Source organism: Hydra vulgaris, chromosome 03 (genome assembly GCF_038396675.1).
Source record: "Hydra vulgaris chromosome 03, alternate assembly HydraT2T_AEP".
NCBI lineage: Eukaryota > Metazoa > Cnidaria > Hydrozoa > Anthoathecata > Hydridae > Hydra > Hydra vulgaris.
In genome coordinates, this window is record NC_088922.1 from 44,926,910 (window position 1) to 44,933,755 (window position 6,846).

The window sequence follows — 6,846 nt, forward strand, 5'->3', positions numbered from 1 at the left end:
CGCTATAACTTTTCTGCTGATTGCACTTACAATAATGATGAAACAGGTCTGACAACTGTTCATAAGCCAGTGAAAGTGATTGCTGGTAAAGGAGTAAAGCAAATAGGACAGGTAACTTCTGCTGAAAGGGAAACCCTAGTTACAATGGTGGTTTGCATTAATGCCCTTGGAAATTTTATTCCACCGTTTTTGATATTTCCTCGTGTCCACTTTCGTAGCCATATGCTTAAAGGTGCACCAACAGGTACAAAAGGTGATGCTAATCCTAGTGGATGGATAAATACAGAAATTTTTTTGAAATGGTTTGATCATTTTGTGGAGTATGGACATTCTAGCAAGGATCATTCATTACTTTTAATAATGGACAACCACAAAACTCATATATCGATTGAACTGATGGATGAAGCTAAGGAAAGCAATGTTGTGCCCTTGACATTGCCACCCCATTGCAGCCACAAACTCCAACCACTTGACAGATCAGTATTTTGGCCATTAAAGAAATTTTACAATTCAACATGTGATGCATGGTTAAAGGCACATCCAAATACTCCTATGACGATATATGACATTTCTGAAAATTTAGGAATAGCTTATACGAGAGCCTTTACTTCCCAAAACATTCAAAATGGTTTTAAAGCAGCTGGCATTTTCCCGTACGATCCATATGTTTTCAGTGATGTTGACTTTTTATGTTCTTATGTATCTGATCGACCGATTTCAGCAAATGACAATTCCGACAAACAAACAATCCCCACATCACTGTGTATTGTATCTGAAGTTATTAATGAAAAGAAACAGCAAATCAGCACTTCTGCCTACCATTGGACAGCAGAAGATATAAGGTCATTTCCAAAAGCGGGTGAAAGGGTGGCAAAGAGAAAAAGGGTAACAAAAGCGGGTAGCGTATAAAATAAAACATTAAATAAATTAAAAAAACGAAATTTTTACTTACTTTTATATTTAAGAGGTTATAGCACAATGCTTAAAAATAAACTGTTGAGAATTGAGTATTAATTCCACCTATTCCATATAAGTATCGATTTTTAGCTAATTAAAAATTATTACTTACATGGAGTAGGTGGAATTAATAGTTACGTGGAGTATTAGTTCCACCCACTCCATGTAAGTATTAATATTTAATTAATTAAAAATTATTACTTACATGGAGCGGATGGAACTAATAAATAGAAATAAAAGTGATATTAAAAGAATTGAAATAAAGTAAATTAAAAAAAACACAATAAAAGAAAAAGAACGAAAATACCCAATTGCGCAAAAATTTCGATTCGAGAATCAGGTAACTTTATTACCCTAACAATCAGGTAATTTTATTATCCGAATTATCGGGTAATTTTGTTACCCGATATATCCGACTAACGGGTAATTTTATTACCATTTATTACTACTGAAATGATATTAATTGAATTTTATTACTACTGAAATGATATTAATATCATTTCGTCTACTGAAATGATATTAATATCATTTCAGTAGGTGAGTCTACTGAAAAAAGTATTAAAAAGGAGATATCAAAGTATCTCTGTTTAATATATCTTTAATAAAGATATATTAAACTTACCAATAGTTAAAAAAAGTTTAGGAATACTTAATCTTATTAATTGCTCTCAAGCTAAAACATTTACTTAAAATCAAAGTATGTCAAAAACCACAGGAATCCCTTTAAAATATTTCCTTGCAGTATCTTTAATTCGACTTTTAACTCATAACTTAAAGCAATGGCTCATTCTTACCAAAAACAACAGCAAAATAAAGTATACATAGAATGTTAAATACAAAATGTATGCAAAAAAAAAAAAAAAATTCTATAAGACTTTCTTTCTTAAAAAAAAAAGAGGATCAGTCTTAATAACAAAACAACCAAAACTTTTAATTTCGAAATTAATAGCAAAATATATAATATAAATATAAGAATTAAAAAAGAATAAAACTTTTTTTATATAAATTCTACAAGGTTAACAATGAAGATTACTAGGGTTCCACGCGTTGGGACGCATGATGTTATTCTAAAGCATGTACACGAAATAAATGTGAAAGTAGAAAAACAGCTAAAAAAAATTACTCTTCAATTTTTATTTCGAACCAAGTAATAACTTAAATACAATAATGTAAGAAGATCAAACATAAAAAATAAAAAAATTCAAATTATTCCTTGATTTGGCTAATTAATTTAATTAGCCAAATCAAGGAATTTAATCTTTAGCCAAATTAATCTTAAGGAACTTGTCTTGTATTGTGTATTTAATTTTCTGCTTTTCCTTTATATTTGGCTATATAATAGACAGCACCATGAATGTGCTGATGATCGTACGATATAAGTTTCATCGTCTTCAGTAATACAGAAATATTTAAAATAGAATTGTCATTCAACTTTCTGCAGCGGGTACTTGCACTTTTGTTGAGTTTCAGATTCGTTGGGCACTTTGTGTTTTGAAAGAAAATCATGTTTATTTCGAATCCATAAATTTTTGAGCGTTCCCTAAGTGAAATGTTTGGGTTAATTTAAAACTGTTTTTCTAGTTTTAAAGATATAAAATAAAAGTTGTAACTAGTTTTATATCTTTAAAACCCTCCTTTCTTCCACCACCAGATTTGCGTTTGAACGATTGTGTTTGAGAAAAACGTTGAATTACACGACTAACGGTGTATAAGATGTATTAGCAACGCTTTTGCTATCGAATTGTAGCTACTATTGGGAACTTCCAAATATTTTTAATTTTTTTCTCCTATGTCTTCTTCTTTTGTCATTTTTAAAACTAATTTTAAGTTAAATCTAACACATTTTTTTAAAACCACGACACGTTGTTAACAAAAAACAATACAAAAAGAATACAAAATACAATACAAAAGGATTTTAATATAACCAATATAAAAAAAAAAAAAAATGACGTACTTATTCTTTCACATTTATATCGTGTACATGCTTCAGTTCTCATAGACTTGGAGCTACCAATAGACTTAAATAATTCTCCTAGAAAAATTTTTTTATTAGTTTTTGGTTTTTATATCATTTGACTTTTACAAATTTTTAAGATCATTTTTTTAAGCATTTTTCGACGTCGCACTGTGGAGTATTTCAAAGTAATAGTCGATCAAAAGTCGGTTACAAAAATTTTGTAAAAGTATACTATTAACTATATATCATGAAAGATTTATAAAGGTACATCACTAAACAACAATTTTAGTGTTGCCCACTCCCCTTCCAGGTATAAAAAAAGTTTAAACTCGGACTTCGCGTGAGCTCATTGTATTTGTTTTTTACGCTTCCGGTCAAACACAACTTTTAAAAGTATTATTTAAGCTTGTATGCTGTAAAACCTTTAATAAATCACGATGAACGTTGAAGAAGTACATACAAAATAAATGTATAGTTTCTTCATTTTACTTAACAAAGTGAGATTTTTTTAAATATATATTCGAGACTAAAATTGTTAGATTTTTTTTTGTAAATACTATATTCAAAATTGTTTTCGTATATGAATTAAGCCGAATTTAGCAAAGCTTTTTTATGTAACTTAAACATTAGTTATTCTAGTTAGCATTTTTGAAATAAAATGCTCCACATAAATCTTCCATTTTTTAAAATTTAATTTTGATTAAATAATACGACAAAAACGTTGTCTTTTGAATAAAAACTTATTTTTTTTTCAGAATCCCAACCAATGGTGAAAGAGAAGACTAGAAAAGAACTCTACGATGTTATGAAACAATGCCCAAAGAAAAAAATTGATGACAAATTTGTGTTTTTAGATGATCATCTCAAAATTATTACAAAATGTACTGAAAATGAACAAAGTTCACTAAAAAACGCCTTAAATACTTTCAAGTTTCATTTTAAACAAAAATGGATAGCTGCTAACTACATAGAAGAACGTTTTTTGAAGCACGATGAACTATGGCTCAATGTTATCATAAGTTTACCCACCTGTATAATAAAAAGGCCTGGTCGACCATCAAAAGATTTCGAGTTGTTGAGTTCGCCAAGCAAGAAACGTAGAACAAAAGCTTTGAGAGACCAAATATCTTATGCACAACTAACCTATGCTGCCCAAATGAGTCAGCGTGATGCAGGACATTGTGATGCGTCTAGAATAATGAAAGATATTAGCTGCTCACCGGAAAAAGCAAACAAATATAGAGAAAACTTCAATTCCATTCAGACAAATGTTATAAAAAAACACACACCATCGGAAGCATTATCAATTTTTGTGCAAGCCAATATGAAAAGGAGACAATATGAAACAATTCATGCAGCTAATAAAAGTATTTATCCATGTTATTCGCTTTTGAAAGAATCAAAAAAACAATGTTATCCTCCACAAGAGTCAATGGTAGTTTCAGAAACATATTGTGAAATTAAACTACCCCAGTGGGCACAGTACGTTTTTAAAACGTTCTTTGGACGTTTTTATTTGGTTTAAATCTTATAAAAACGTCTAAAAAACGTTTTAAAAACGTACCGTGCCCACTGGGACAAGATATTCTAGACCACACAACTAGACGCTTGTGTGAATATTTAGATGAAGTTTTGGAAACCTTAAACGAAGAAGAAAGAAGCAATTTAGAAATGTTATCAAAATGGGGTTGTGATGGCTCACAGCAGCAAACATTTAAACAAAAATTCCAAAATAGTACAGATAGTGACTCTAACATTTTTCAAAGTTCATTTGTGCCTCTACGGCTTATATGTCATATTGGTAGCCAGAAGATTATTTGGCAAAACCCTGTGCCCTCTGCTACAAGATATTGTCGCCCAATTCGAATTCGATTTATCCATGAAACTAAAGACATAACAAATGAAGAAATCTGCTATGTAGAAGATCAAATAAAAAACTTAAAAAAAACTGAAATATCGAAGTTTTTAGGTGGTATTATATATATAAAGCATACCTTGGCATTTACAATGGTTGATGCAAAAGTATGCAATGCTGCAACCAACACGACATCTACTATCAGGTGCTATATATGTGGACTAACATCAAAAGACTTTAATAATTTAACCATAAAAAAAATAGATAATTCAGATGCCCTTAAATTTGGTTTATCGATATTGTATACAAGGATTAGGTTTTTCGAATCTTTACTACATTTATCATACCACATTCCCATAAAAAAATGGCAAGCGAAAACACAAGATTATAAAATAATTGTAGCTGAAACAAAAAAAAAACATTCAAAACAAATTCAAAGAGAAAATGGGGCTGCTGGTAGATATTCCAACTGCAGGTTTTGGGAATACTAATGATGGCAATACATCAAGAAGATTTTTCTCAGATCCTCAAACCTCATCCTGCATTACAGGAGTTAACATTGGATTTATTAAAAATTGTAGTATCATTTCGGAAACCTTGTCAAGTGGATATAAAATAGATATCAAAAAATTTGAAAAGTTTGTAGAACTGACAGCAGAACTTTATGTTGAAATTTATGGATGGTATCCAATGATTCCTACAATGCACAAGATAATTAGACATGGTGCCACAATAATTGATCAAGCTATATTGCCTATTGGTCAATTATCGGAAGAGGCGGCTGAGGCTCGAAACAAGCACTTCCGTGATTATACACAGAATTTCTCGAGGAAATTTTTAGAGAAATATGTAATAGGGATATCATAAACAGACTTCTGTTAAGTTCCGATCCTTTGTTGAGCAGTGTCAGAAAGAAGCTCAAGAATAAAAGAAATGCTATTTCCAGTGAGGCATTAGAGTTCTTGCAACCAGAAACATTGAACGAACTACAACAATATGAAGAGGAGGCATCTAGCGAAAATGAATCAGACTAATGTTTATTTTTATTCGTTTTTTAAGTATATTTTTTTATTTTATGTTGTTTTTACCTTTATAGTTGGGTTTATTTCACCTTTATAGTATGTGTATTTGTATATTTCCTTTTGTTTAAATTGTTTGTATTTGCATCACTTTTTTTAAACATTTTTACTCTTAAGGCATTTAATGTTTTAATTGAAGTTTAACAGTTTATATTGTTGTTTAGTTTTTTTTTAAATTTTTTTTTTTAAACTTCTTTTTGTATGGTTTATATGCAAAAGTGTGTTTTGAGTAAAAAAAAACCTGCACAATTATTTTAAATATTATATTATGATTTCAAACTGCTATTAATTGTTTATCTAATTGTTAAAAGCCATAAAATAATTTTGATCAACTTTTTACCATAAATACTCCACTGTGCGTCGGAAAGTTTTTGCCGTTTTAATATATTCAATAATGTTCCAAATAAGCTAGAAAAAAACTTGTTGTTAAAAGAACTTTAATTTCAAAAAATGAAAGTTCTTTAAACTAAAAATTTAAGAAGTAAATTTTAAAAATATAATTACTTGTAAACTTATGCTATACGTCTAATCAAATTTTAATCGATTGTACTTGTTTTTCAAGATTATTATGATCGTTGACGAACGAAACGATTCAAATTTTTCACGTACGAAGGTTTCGCAAAAGCGCGGTTATTTGTTTGCATTCATTTAGACGATTAAGTTGCATTGTTTGATGTTGACAATTAATTTGAAGTTTCATACCAAGAATCATAGTTTTTCAGGCAGTGAAATCTGCTACAACTTTATATATACCATGTTTAGCATGTATTTATTCTTTAATCAAAATAAGTACTTGCAAATATAAATCCATAAGGCTATATACAAAATAATAAAAAAAAATTAAAAAAAAAAGTTATAAGGTTTGGTGGGAACACACGTATCTTAAGTATCTAATATGGGTAATTTATTTGGATTAGTTTTAAGCAACTGCTTTAGCATAGAAAAAGCTTTTTTTTGGTTTAAAATAAAGATTTCGTAAAACATTAAAATCGTAATGC